The sequence below is a fragment of the Pseudopodoces humilis genome, chromosome 3 (assembly GCF_049639895.1).
Source record: "Pseudopodoces humilis isolate 2021_Gansu_Grassland_sample_001 chromosome 3, ASM4963989v1, whole genome shotgun sequence".
Taxonomy (NCBI): domain Eukaryota; kingdom Metazoa; phylum Chordata; class Aves; order Passeriformes; family Paridae; genus Pseudopodoces; species Pseudopodoces humilis.
Genome location: NC_142202.1, coordinates 77,789,734 through 77,803,744, shown reverse-complemented (window position 1 = coordinate 77,803,744; position 14,011 = coordinate 77,789,734). Strand labels below are relative to the sequence as shown.

Sequence of the window (14,011 nt, the reverse complement as noted above, 5' to 3'; positions counted from 1 at the left end):
ATTCTTTCATCACCACCTTTAACTCATCTACTAAACCTAACTGCTTTTTCTATTTTTTTCCAGTAAGAAGTTGATGAATTAACATAGCCAGACCACACCACAACTAAGCTCTGACTCTCCTTCCAACACAGACCCATTTACAAGCATTAAAACCCAGGACTCACCCACCAGACAGAGCTGAAGCTGCAGGCAAGCCAGTCATCAGAGCTCAGAGAAATATTATGCTTGCTCCACAAATGCTGAAGCATTTGAATCTTATTTTTAGTTGTACACAAAGGGCAATAAATGGAAAATCTTATTGTAACCACTGCTTTTTCATGGCCACCCACACTTCCAACACCTACAGCAAAAGTATATAAATGTAAAAGCCCCAAAACTCATGGCTCATCTGAACAAGGAATGCAAACTAACCGCTGTTACTTTTTTTTCCAGTTTATATCTAGAGTGTCATTATATTCTGTGAAACACTGAAGACAACTTTTCACATGCTGTGCTTTTCTACTGTCCAGGATTTTGCTGGATTTTCATACATTTTTCCCAGTACCAGTGTCCCTGGTAATGTCCTTCTCTAAGCTAGCTGACCACTGACTGATTTTCAAATGATGAAGTAGAGAAGGTGCTTCCCCATAACTCTCAGTTTCTTCCCCCACTGCCCAAACTACTGAGGTACAAGGAGTTAATGCTTCACTTACCTGTGAGAAATTATGCTGAATACTCTACCCAGAAACTGGCAATTAAAAAAAAAAAATCCCTTTACACTCATAACAGTAGAAGAACTTCAAACAAACTGCTGTCAAGGATGATTTCATTGTGTTTAGATCCACTTTACTTCAAGTCACTTTGTAAATTACTCTTTAATTTTATACCTAAAACTCTCAGGTCTACTATGATGCCAGTTTACTCTCCTGTGTGTCCTGTGTCTGACTCTTTCCACTTACAGAAAGTAACACAAGCATGAACCTAATTATCATCTGAAAACCTGCAGAAAACTAATTCAACCGAGTAAAAAAGAAATAAAGGAAAAAAGGTCTTAAAAAAGTCTAAAAAGACCAAACACGAGGGTGATGCCATGCCTGGAGATGTTGAGAGTTAACAATCTCATGCCATTAATCATTTTGCTGTCGTGGAAAGTGCAGGTTATTATAGCGAGAAAACGATCCAACAGAATGCTTTTACGTCTCAGCTCTTTGTACATCTTAACAGGAAACATGTCCTACCAGCTAGCAATCAATATTTAACTAAATGATCGAAGACGAAGTGCTGGCTCCAGAAAAATGTACCTTTACCTGCCCTTGCTCATCAGTTGCCCGCTAGACCCAAAAGCACACCACCTTCCTGCAGCTCCTGACACGGCAGGGGCAGAGCCGGCTGCTCTCCACGCGCGCTGCTGGAACCAGGTGTGTGCTTTTCTGCCGAGGATTTAGGTCGCAAGACCCGTGTGCTGAACTCCGCAGAAGCGCGGGTATCTAAGTATTATGAAAATAAATGGGTCATACACCACTGAGCTAACAACCACACCACCCCCAAGCCGGGCACTGAATGACTGTGCAGGGCTCTGCCAGAGGGAGAGGAGAGGTTGAGCCAGCAGTGAAAACAAAACTGATGTGGTGAGATGGATGGATTTTACTTTTCACTGGTTTGGGTTACAGAGAAAGTTGGTCTCACTGTCACCATGTCTCGGGCTTTTCTGTAAAAAAAATAAAAAAATAAAGAAAAAGCAGCAGTGTACAGGCTGGTTAAGATGTCCTGCGGAGACGGGGAAAGGGGAAGTGCCGCTGCCCCGGGAGGAAGGAGGGCTGTGACTCAGTCCCTTGGGCTGGCGCACACACACACACACACACACCCGCGCTGTCACCTGCCACAGCAAGAAATAAAAGTCCTGGCCACAACACGGCGGCCCCACGGGAAACGCCGAGTAAACAGATGAATGACGCCGCGTGCCCACGCAGCCCGTGGCACCGCCGGCGTGACGAACAAACAAACCTGTGGTCAATGGCAGCTAGGCGAGAGGTAGCCACACCTGCACTCTTCAGGCCATGTATTTGTCCAGATATATATGTTATTTAAAAAATCGTACTCATACACACACACACACATATACGTAACTTTTATAAATATATATGTTTGATTTTTATATATACGCACACATCTGCACTTATAAATAAAATGATATTTAGTCAACAGATGTATTTGTATCACAAGCTGTCCCTGGCCACCAGCCTGGTGAGGTGGAGAGGCACTGACAGTGCTGAGAAACACCCGATCACATCAAGGGACTGACACAGAGGTGCTGGCAGTGGCCAATGCACAGGATGCCACAGGAAGCTGTCAGGGTCCCCGAGGCAGGAGACGGTTCCGGACACAACTGGTGGCACGAGGTCCAGAGTCCTGATATGCCAATACCATTAAATGGATAAGAAAGTGCTTTTGCCCCTATGAAAACAGCACTCCAGCAGGAAAATGTACCGGAAAAACATGAAATGCAGACATGGCCACATCTCTCATCCAGTAAGACAAACCTGTCAATGTCCTCAGGTATGCTCATGGCACTTGGGAAGAGGGTTTGCTACTGATGGTTAGGAGTTTCTGGTAAGTCAATGTCCAAAATGATACAATTTTGCCATCAGAAATCTGCTTTTCTTCTGAATTCTGAATTATCTTACCTTTAAGTGCAGATTTAAAAAAAGTTACATTTTCCACAGGCTGTGGTGGTAGGCGGGTGACAGACATTTAACCACCAATATCTGCATATTTAAAATTTTACGTTATTTACATCTCCCTAGAGATGGGCATAGGATAGATTTCAAGAAATCTTTCTAAATTTTTTAAAAATACTCTGAAGAACTCATACCTAGCAAATATGAAATTTCTGTACAGAACCCTGAGTTTTGGTTTCCTTATTTTTTTATCCTGTGTAAACCAATTATAGGCCCTTGCTGAATTCACAACATTAGATAAGCAGTACAAATCTGGTCTTTTTATGAGAAGGACATTGATTTGGATGCTATTTTTGCTGCTTTTAAAGGAAAACACACCAGGCTAAAACAAAAGGAGAAATGTGAGCAGAGTGTGGAAACTGCTAGGAATAATCACCTGCCTCCACTAGGATGCCAGCAGCCTTGCCCCAGCAGCTGCTCCAAGACACAGCTCTGTACATTCTCTGTCATTTGTGACTGTTTGGGATAACAAATGGACAGAGCCTCTCAGCAGAGAGCACAGCTTCTCCCCGACTGCTGTACTCCCACATTACAATACACTCAGTCTAACCTACCCAGGATTAATTCACAGAGAACCAGGAGAAATCAGATTTTCTTTACTATCTTGGCACATGCACTGTAACAGGGTTTTGCAATATGTTCCGTCAGAGCAAGCAAGGGACATTCTGCTTTGAACTCACACATCAGTAAGAACTATTTTAATGGAGATTTTATCAATCAGCATCCTAGCAGCCCTATAGAAACAAAATAATAAATGGAAGGGGGGAAGGGTGTACTTGTTTATCCCACTGCACCCTGGGAAAAGCAAACAAGAACGCGGTTGTTAGAGCTGGGTCAACCTTGTGCAACCGCTCTTTCCAGCAGGGCTAATTAACAAGTGAAAGTCTGCTTCTTTCTATGCAAATTGCTATAACGAGGTAATTGTTACAAGCAGAGTCTGTCATCAAAAAACAGCCAGACAATGGGAAACACTGAGAAATCAAATAGGCAATGGGCAGCTTGCCCTCATGTCTACCTGTGCCGGCGTGGATCTGCACACACGACGGGTGCAACCCCAGCCAACAGCCTGTGAGGTGATGCATGGGTTTTCTAGGAGCTAGAGTACACACCATGTTTTAAAAATGATGCACAGCTTAAGCACATAACCACAGTCAAAAGAGAAAGAAGAAAGGAAAAGAAAGGAAAGGCACATATTTGATGACGGCTCCTATATCCTCACACTGGTTTTCAAGTTCATTTGGTCCTCAGACCTGCTTTTGTTCCTTGAAAAGGAGATGTCTGATTATTTGTAGCACAGCTAAAAGCAAGACAAAACTTCCTATGCAATTCTTGGAATGAGAGAGGGTTTTTCTTTCCCATTTTTGTCTGCTTTTTCAAGTCCCCCAACAAGGATGATATTTTTGAAGATAGTTCCTCTGGAAGTGTTTTTAATAGTGAATTTGCAAGATGCCTAATGATAAGCTTTTCAAACATCATGAGAAAAGCCTGCAAAAAATTGTGAATAAGGCTTGCAAACCTCATGGGAATAGTGCTAAGTAGGACTAATGAAAAACAGAAAAAAAGCTTTTTCTGCCTGCCTAGCTGTTACAACTCAAATTTTCAAGTCTTCTTCCCTAAAGACAAGCACTAAAAACAAATTCCAAGCCAGATCCAAAATTTTTCTCCTAGTCAGACGATTCCTGCTAAGGGGGATTTGATTAATAACTGCACCAGAGAATGCCAGACCCTCAAGGAAATGGCAACACTCTCCCTTTTTTGGAAAACTAAATCAAACTCACACCTTTTAAGGCATCTTTGACAGTGAATTCTGTTACTACCCAGACTTTCTCCACTGCCAATGACTTCACCATTGTTTTTGCTGATACCCATCACATCAGAGAAAAAAAATCCTGTCTTTAAAAACTGAATTTCCATATGCATTAAAGAACACTGTCCTCCTTTTGCAGTAGACCTTTCTTGTTTTAAATACATATTTTAGTGTCACATAAGCAAATAAAGTGCCTCAAATAAAGGTGTACTTCTAAAGTAAATTCCTCATTCCCAAAACACTCATATTTTTTAGAAGTAGTATTACAGATCAGTTCCTAAGATTAAAAATGGTGTTAGTAAGCATTCAAGAAAAATTGACCAGTAAGGAATGGTCTGCTTCACTGACCTGTTCTGACTAAACTGCATCGTATGCATTTGTTACTGCAGTGAACAAACACGGGCAGGAACATGCACAGTGCCACACTGTGAACCACGATTCTGTATTACCTCCTTTTGCCAAGCTGCTCTATACCACTGTCCTGAAGATAAAAAACTCTTAACCACAAAGAGTTTTGGTTTTGTTTCAAGAAACAATGAAATTAAGTTGCACTTAAGCCTCTTCCCAAACTTGTCAGCTCTGGGGTGTCCCACCCTCCACAGAGAACAGACCATCGCATCCATGCCATCCTTAGAGTGGTCCAGAAGCTTCTTCTACCTCAGAAACCAGAATTAGAGCTAGAACTGCTGACAAACTGCAAAGGGCCAAATCTATTTCTCCCCACTGATTCTAAGCCAGGCTGTGCTATGGAGTGTTTCAGAGGAAGACTCAGTCATTGTGGGATCAAGGATGAAATATGTGCACAGGACCATAAGCTGCTCCCCATCTTGGGTGAAATACCCAAGCACAACAAGCACTGGGGAATACTACCCTGTCTGAGAAGTTAGGAAGGGATCTGCAGTCCCCTCAATCTGTCCCTAGTAGATCTATGCACAACTTTCTTTACCCTCCTACAGTCAGGTGGAGCACTTAATTCCACCTGGAAGAAGCTGGAGGTAGCAATGAAGATACTTCTAATGCTTACAGAGCCTTTTGGGGCAGCAGGCTGAAGGATAAAGCAGCACCAGGGTTCCTCCAAGGGAAATATTCCAGGAACCCGAAAGGAGAAGGACATGGGTTTTATCATGGGAGAAACAGAAGGGTGCCTGCAGTCCTGCTGGGCAGATGATGGCCTCCAAACTCACACAGAGCACGTGCAGCCTTGGCAGAGCACACCAAGGTAAGTGTACACACAACCAGCCCGTTGCAGAGAAAAACAAAGCATAGTTAGAGCAATGGGGCGAGTAGAGCTATTTTAAGTACTTCTTGCCATGGTTTACTGTAGTAGCAGAACACTTAGAAAAGCCGTCAAAATGACAATCACTATTTAGGTTAAAAAAGCAAGTAACTACTTCAATAACAATTTATTCACCACCTAATGTTTGCAGTTGAATTACAGCTTTTACAGTGTTTTTCTAAAGTGTGATATTTACTGCCTCTACCTTGCTTCCCCAAGATCTTTTTTTCTTTCCTTTTTCTTTCATTTTTTTCTTTAAATAGAAAGGAATTGGAACCATGACTTACATGTAACTTTTCTAGGTTCTGTGCTGGCTAAAATATTCTCACGATGCAGGGAACAGGATCAGTGGAGAAATTAAGAGGCTGCTGCAATCCATTAAGAAGTGACCCTCAGAAGTTCTGTAGGACAGTGTTCTGGCAACTCAGCTGGAGCAACCTAAAATAAAATGAAGGCAAGAATTAAAAAAAATCAAGCACTGAATCTTCACAAACATCTCTTTGTTTTTCTCCTTCTGATTCTAAAAAATGCATTGGGGCATCTTTTTTCTTAAACATAGAATGTCTTTATGCCAAACATGACAATTAATTTATGTTCACTTCACACTTCCTCAAAGCTTTAAGCTGTAAATACCTTCCTACAAAGACCATGTTTTCCTTCCATTTGTATAGTATGAGGCCCCTGAAAAGAATTACCAAGCAGATAAACTAACATCTTTGTGATTATTCTACCAGATCACACCACAGGTATGTGCATTGTTACGCATACGTACTACGGAATTCTGTATGGGTTGGAATGGGTTGGAACCAGGTTAGCTTTAAATCTCAACCAAAATCACCCTACAGTTCTATGAAATTGCACATCACACCAGAAAGGGGTTATAACAAAACCAGGATATCCAGTGGGCTTTATATAGTAATTAAAACTATATATAATACTATATAATACTATAATTATAATACTGTATAATATAATAAATTTATATTATAATATAATAGCTTTTGTCAAAGCTTTGCATTGATTTTATCAAGGAATTTAAGTTAGGAACACAAAATTTGTTCCTTTGTTTCTCCTTTACTCTGGGGAGCTTCAGAGAAGAAACACCATCAGCATAACTTGGTATCCCTGGGTTGATGCAGTGTATGTCATAATCCTGCAGCCACCCTAAAGCAAAAAGCCACCTGTCACACCAGTCCACGTCAAAAGAAAACTGGAGAGAGAATGAAATGTTCATCTGCCCACGGAAAATTCACTGTGCTGTCACCTCTGTGCCAGGGGCTCAGGGCTCAGTCTCTGGTGGGGAGGCACTCTGGGGTGGGGAAGGCTGCTGAGAGCAGGGCTGAGACCAGGGGGCTGGAGGTGGGGATGAAACCCCCAGCAGCAAAGTCCCAGAATCACCACACAGCCCAGATCCCACAGTGCCCACAATCCGAATCCCAGACTCCGGAAAAGGCTTCCCCCATCTATCAAGGAAGCGGTCACACTCCGAAGTGGTTGGAGAGGAAATACTTGTGGAAGGAGAAGTAATTAGCTTTAAGCTACAGGGGTTCTCAAGTTTTCACTGGGTTTTCAGGGATTTTCACGTTGCCAGTGCCCAACACTTTACTGTTTTCCTGGAAAAAACATTGGAATGCTTAACTACTGTTTACTTGAGTGAAGTTGGCAACTGGGAGTGGAAAAGAAGATGGTCTTCTTTTGAACAGAAGGGGACAGCAGCAGTACAAGCAGTGGCATGTATCTGTCTTCATAGGATCACTGCAAAGGCTGTGCCTGCAGAATTACCACAAGCTAAAGCTAGATAAAGAGGGAGGTGAGGAACAGGAAAATAAACCCCAAAAGTTTACATTTTTTTTAAAACTACTAATATTTTTTAAAAATCTTGCAAAATCAACTCTTCAGTAAAAAATTCTGGTTTCTCAAGAGATGTCTGCTACGTCTGTTTTTGACTAATGCCTGTTTATGACTCCATAAAAAAGTGTGTGTGGGGGGGAAAATCCCAAAACACAATGCAAATGAGAGGGATTTGGTTATTTTTCTAAGTATGCTGTTCCTGGTAAAAATGGTTCAATATTTTCTGAACAGTGATCCTACAGAATTTTACATCTAGTCTTGTGGGGAATTGGTTCACTTACAAAAAGCAAGTTATTTCCTCTGGATGGAACCCTCCTAGATGGTTTACCAACAGATGCTCAAACTCTTGCTACCTTTAAGGATTACCTAATTAGTTACTTGAAAAGAATCACAAGGCTGTGCTAGGAGCACAATGCTTGTATCTCTTTATAGAGTTTTCTCCAACTGGGCATAACATTCACTGACAGACTATAAGAGTACCAAATATTTATGGTCACAAATATACATTATCTAAATTGCCTATAAACCTAAAAATATAAACTCTAAATCTGTTCAGTAATAAATCACTGGTAGAACAAAAATAACTGTTGCTTGCTCAATGGCCAAAGGACTAAAACCAGGGAAGCCTCTGTGTTTTCCATGATAAATTAGTTTCCCAAGCAAAAATTGCACATGCCACAGCGTATCAGAAGAAAAAGAGAATAAACAGAAGTTGGGAATAGGGAAACAAGGGAAAAAAAAAGGGGTGGGAAGGGGAAAGAATTTTAGCACCACTGAAGCTTTTCTGAGAAGGACTGATTGATGTTCACTGCTGTATAAAGCATGAGGCTGCATCCCAAACATTTCATTCCCTTCTGCAAATGTCTCACTCCATACCTCTCCCCATGTCCCCCAGATATTCTTGCCCTATGCGGGATGATCCAGCCAGCATCAGGTTTTACACATGATCTAAAAGACTAAAGCAGGAATCTCTCTGCCCAGGGGTCAGCTTAGGGTAGAATGAAACTTAACCCCCGCCTACGCTCAGCACGAGGGCTTCTTCATGCTTTCCATTCGACAAAAGACTTTTCCTGAAACAGGCAAATTATTAAAGGCAAAGCTGTTATTACAGCTGCAAACTTAAAGGAATACATAAAAACTGAGTTCATGTGAAGAGCCAACGGTGCACCTACTGCAGAGGAATTTCAGCAGCTTAACAGGCTGATCAGCCAGGTTTACAGCATTAGGAAGAGCTGGGTTTTAGGCAGGGTAAGATGTACTCTCTGCTCCAAGGCTTGCTCACATCAAGGTTTCGGCTCTCAGCACAGACCTGCACATGCGGGCCATCAGTTAACAGGGTCATGAGAGGCCACAAAATCACTGTCCTACACCAGCTTGAAGACCCAGCCCCTGCAGTCTTGGAGGTTGCAAGAAAAACCTTCTATTTATTCTAAAAAGAATCATCCGCCTCAACAGCTTGCAAAGAAATATAAAAAATAATAATACTTCCAACTGGACTTAGTAAATCTGCTTGAATTTTTTTTTTTTTTAATTGTTATATTTAACAACCTCTTGTACGTTTTTGAACAAGGTTACCCATTCTTTCCCCCTTTCTGATGGCTTCCAGTACCCTCCTGGTAGCTGAAATTAGCACTGAGGAATGCAAATGTAAAGGAAGACACACCAGACATTTTAACTGGCAGAAGAAGGCATGAAGTTGAAAAACCATTTGCTTCAATAAAACACCTTCCAGTTTGAATTTCTGTTATAGAGGTCGTTCAAAGGAGAGGTTTTGTTTTCAATAGGGCTTTAATGTTTAAGAGAAGGAAAACTGGCAAGTTCTTTTATTTGCAACAAACAAACCACGAAAGGTGAATTAAGAAGGGCAGGATGAATGTACCTGGGTATTACTCCACTTATCACAAAAGGTGATTCAGACACAGAAAATTGTGTAGTTGTGCTCAAGAAAACCAGAGGTGCTGGGTGGGCCATGAAGGAAGTAAGTAACAAATGCAACAAATACACAGTGGGTTTTTTATCCTGATGTTCAGCACAGGTGGATAAAATGAGGGCTAAGTAAAATGACCCACAAGTAGACAAGTTGGTGAGCTTCTGTCAGATGTGCACAGGAGTTAAAAAAATATTTAAGGAAGGCTGAGCACCTGCAAGCTGGGAGAGGTAAGCACAGGTGTGCAAACAGAGTTGGTGTTTTCTGAAGCAATGCCTCACTTGGCGGAGTGCAATGATGCTGCTTTCACAAATATGTGCAGAAATTGATCCCTGTGAAGTCAAGGATCCTGCTTCGCTACATGTAATACTATCACAGATCAGCAAACATGTTTTCCTTACGTTTTGTATGTAATTTCTTTCTGGTTGAAACAGCTTCATTGGAACATTTGTAGCTTGAAGGGTCGCCTGAGGCTGAGAAGGCATTTGCAGTGCTCCTGACATCTAATGCATGATCTCTCCCTGAAATCTGTAAATTAAACCTAAGATGATATGGATACCTGTGTCACAAAAGAGACACAAGGGTCTGCTTCACCCTCATTGCACCTTATTTCCTCATAATAACCCACGTAGCTCTTCCAAAGGGAAAGAACATGCTCATCTATCACTCCTGCTTGTTCCCACATGCACTGTTTAACCAGGGGTAGCCAAAACAGGAGTCAGAAGGGCTTCTTCCCCAGTGTCCAAAGGCAGGATGCTGAACACCAACACAACCAAGGAGGTGTGGACCACAAACAGGGAGTTTGTGTACCCACCCATCCCAGTGCTGCGAGGACCAGCTCTGCAGTGCCTCCCTATCTGCGTGAGCTGCGTCAACAGTCAGAGATGAGACTGAGCTATTCCCTCAGGTAATGGCAAGACAATGTGAGGAACCACCCTAGCTAGAAACTATGACTGAAGTCACCTCAAGACAACTGTTGCTGGCTGACTGGCTGCAGGGGAAGGCAGCTGCTGCTGCTGCCCTGGAGTGCTCCAGAGTCTGCAAACTGGATTTTTACCACCTACACTTAACAAAACCAACCAGGCTTAAACAGAAAACTTTTATAGGAGCTGGGGAATGTGCATAGTGAGAATTTTCCACCCTTCCTTGTCCTCTGGTTGCAGTTAAGTTTGTGACACATCAACCAGACAGGGCTAGGAGAAGGCATAAGGCTGTAGTTCAAGAGTATTGCCACAGGAACTTGTAAATCTTTTTATGTAAAACCTAAATTATTTTCTCATTGGAATATACTTGACTTAAAGCCACCATCAAAAATATTTTATCTTGGGGTTATGACTCATGAAAGAATGGCTAGGTGTGAAAGGAAAGTTAATATATTCTGTGAGAAAAACCCCCTCCCCAGCAACTTTATCAGATGACACGAGTTGAATATTTATGTCCTGTGCAGTAAAACCAACAGACAGCAAAAGCCACAGCCTAATACTTTGTGTCAGATCTGATGAAAATTCAGATACCTAGCTTATTTCCCCTTAAGGGCTGGAAATTATGGTGAACACACATGCAGACAGGAGAAAATGAGATGGTTCAGTGATGAGGATGAAACTGGTGTCCCTCAGTCTGGCATGTTGGAAGCTGATACCAGACTAGCCAGCGCTGGTTCTCTCGGGTAAGAATGTTTCCCAGGTCATCACAAAATGACACAGCTTGCTGGGTTAATGCTCTAGGACTCCTGACCCAACACATGTTACCCACAAAAACACACCCTTGCCACGCCAAAAAGATGTTCCCGTGTTGAATGATTATCACAGTCAGGCTTTTTCTGCTGATTTCTTTTAAAAGTTGCAAATTGAGAAAACAGTTAACATACAGAATGAAAGAACAGGCCACAGTCAACCACAAAAACTTCCCATAAGGTTCAGCATGTGGGAAACAGATAAGTAAATGCTACGAAAGATGAACAATATTTAAGTATTAACACAAATGTTTGTTTTGGGAAGGTTTATCTGGCATCTCTACCGGTTTTCCTCCAAGCTCTAATACAAAAATAACTATGTCTAACTGCAACTGGGAAGAGATGGCAGCAGCTCAACACTGCTCCCTTTTTTCCCTCTGTACTCAGAAAAAAACCCACTACTGTCTTGCAATGTCACACAAACTAATTTTAAGGTGATTCTGGATGAAGTCAGCATACATTTACAAGTTCAGAAAGTTCAGTCAGTGGTCTCCTTTTCATCATCCTGTGGAAGGAGGACATACATGTGAAACATAACGGCAGGAGAAACAGTTTTTCCTCCAGCTGTACAGCTGGTCCCCCACGTTACAGCATGAAGTGAGGAAATTATCCTTTAGCTCATATAAATCCTGGATGTAATTGTTGCTGCAAACTATGAAGAGGGGAGCCCACGTTGATGGATGTACACGTCTTGCTTGTGCAAACTGTGGTAGGGCTAAAAGTGGGCAAATTCTGCATCTCCCTTGAAGGAGCTTCTCTGTCTCCATCCTCACTCCAAGCAGGGGAAAGTCAAAAGACCTGAAACTGGGTAATCTTCAGTGGTTGTTAAAAATATAAAAAGAGAAAGGCAGAATGGTGATGGGAAAGAGGTTCAAAAATATGTTCCCTCTTGGGTGAACTCAGGTCTTTCTAACAAGAAAAGCCAGAGAGGCCACACAGAGTAATGCTGAGAAAAAGGAAATGGTACTTCATTTTAGCCAGAGTCATAAATCTTACCAGCGAGCCTCTAACGGCAAAACGGCGAGCAGGGGAATTTTTATACAGAGATAATTAGTTGCGAGCCGATATCGGGTTTACTGTGCTGTGCACTCCGTGTGTGCAACATGTTCTCAACCTGCAAAACCCCCGTGCGAAGCTCTGGCTGCCTTGCTGCCACTGGCTTTGCCAGAAGGCAAGCAGCTGGAACTCACAGAAACCCTTAGGAGAAAAAAAGGTGAAGATGGAACTGGGTATTTCTGCTCCACAGAAATCCTGTCTGTAGCCCAGAATGATTCTTCCAATGGGGAAAATGCACATGTTTATAAAACCACATCCCTCTGCTACAGGGGAGATGGACCACAGGACACCTTGCGCCACCATTAGCACCCTCATCTTCTGGGATACAGACAGCACTCACAGATCCTACAAAGCAGGCAGATGGGTCAGGGAAAAGGTTTATCCATTGAAGTGAGAAACAAAATGTGGTTGAGGGAAATTTATCAGCCAGAAACAAACAGTTGTGAAAATGCCTCACATAGACCGAAGTGAATGGGACCTTCCCTCCACCTGTGCTGGGAACAAGACAGCCCATCCACCCGTGCCTGTTCCTCGACATCTTGCTCTGTTTCAGAGAACAGCCAGAGACTTGCACTAGTGACTGACACAAGCAAAGACTCCACCACAGCTAATAGTCAAGACTGCACTTCCAATCAAAGAGAAGCCGCATTTCGGTTTCTAGATGAGAGGGAGTCCAGGAGACATGCCAGCAGCACTCCGGGTGTGCTAGGTGCCAGCAAGCATCCTAGCACTTGTGAAGCTACTTTAGAAGGGATCTGTTTGGTCTAGATGAGAGGGTCTGGAAGCCTTCATCCCCAAAAGATGCCTAAGTTAGGAAATGGCCCGGAAAGGGCAGCAGCTTGCAAAGGGACAGCTTGATGAGAAGAGAGAGCCCACCCCAGTTTTACGAGGAGCTTTGAGGCTAATGATCTGCACAGGCTACCTTGGTGCTCCCTACATACTTTCTGCCCATCCCCTATTTTCTTTCTCACCCCCAACCTAATGCAAAAGGACAGATATACCCATTGCTCGATCACACTCCTCTGCTGGCCCGTAACAGCTGGAGGCAGGTGGGCCTGGGGGCAAACCAACTTTGTCTGCATTGGGTTAAAGCATCAGGTCTTTTGTCAAAGGCTCAGTTCGCCTGCTACCGTATGTTAAACTGAAAGGCCAATCTGTATTTACTGCGCTAAACTACAATTATGGGGGTTTTTTAATCATTCAGCCTAATGGTACACAGCTGTCACAAGAATCTTTGAACACATCACTGGCACTCTTTGATCTGATTAACCAGATAAGGAACCGCAGCCAAAAGATATGAAAGGATGAGTCCAAATTTCAAACTCTCAGCTGAGCAAAGAATTTCATTCAAAGGAATGTGCAAATAGAGGAGGGAGGAGGTTCACAATGCAAATGAAGGTTTTGTTTACTACTGATACAAGCAGGTGAAATACTTTCCATTGCATGGTTAAAGAATCAATAGACCCCAGCCTCAAAGTGGTGCTGACAGGTGTTACATCTGCCACACTAATCTGTGTGGATGCCAATATTTGTATCATCTTTATCCCAGACAGGAACAGAGATCTTTCTTCCATGGGGACGCTTTTTAGACTGAAGAAGCCTCCCTGTGATACTGAAGAGCTACGAGGACATGGCCCCTTCACCC

General features: G+C 42.6%; 1 protein-coding gene across 3 annotated transcripts in view; it reads right to left on the bottom strand.

Moving 5' to 3' along the window:
- Window positions 1–14,011, bottom strand: part of BACH2 (BACH transcriptional regulator 2) — a 182,351-nt gene that overhangs the window by 72,697 nt on the left and 95,643 nt on the right. For all 3 annotated transcript variants that reach the window (XM_005518210.3, XM_014263728.2, XM_014263729.2), the window contains one exon: window positions 6,088–6,238. The gene's annotated coding sequence lies outside the window, so the exon portion shown is untranslated. The remainder of the gene's footprint in view (window positions 1–6,087; window positions 6,239–14,011) is intronic.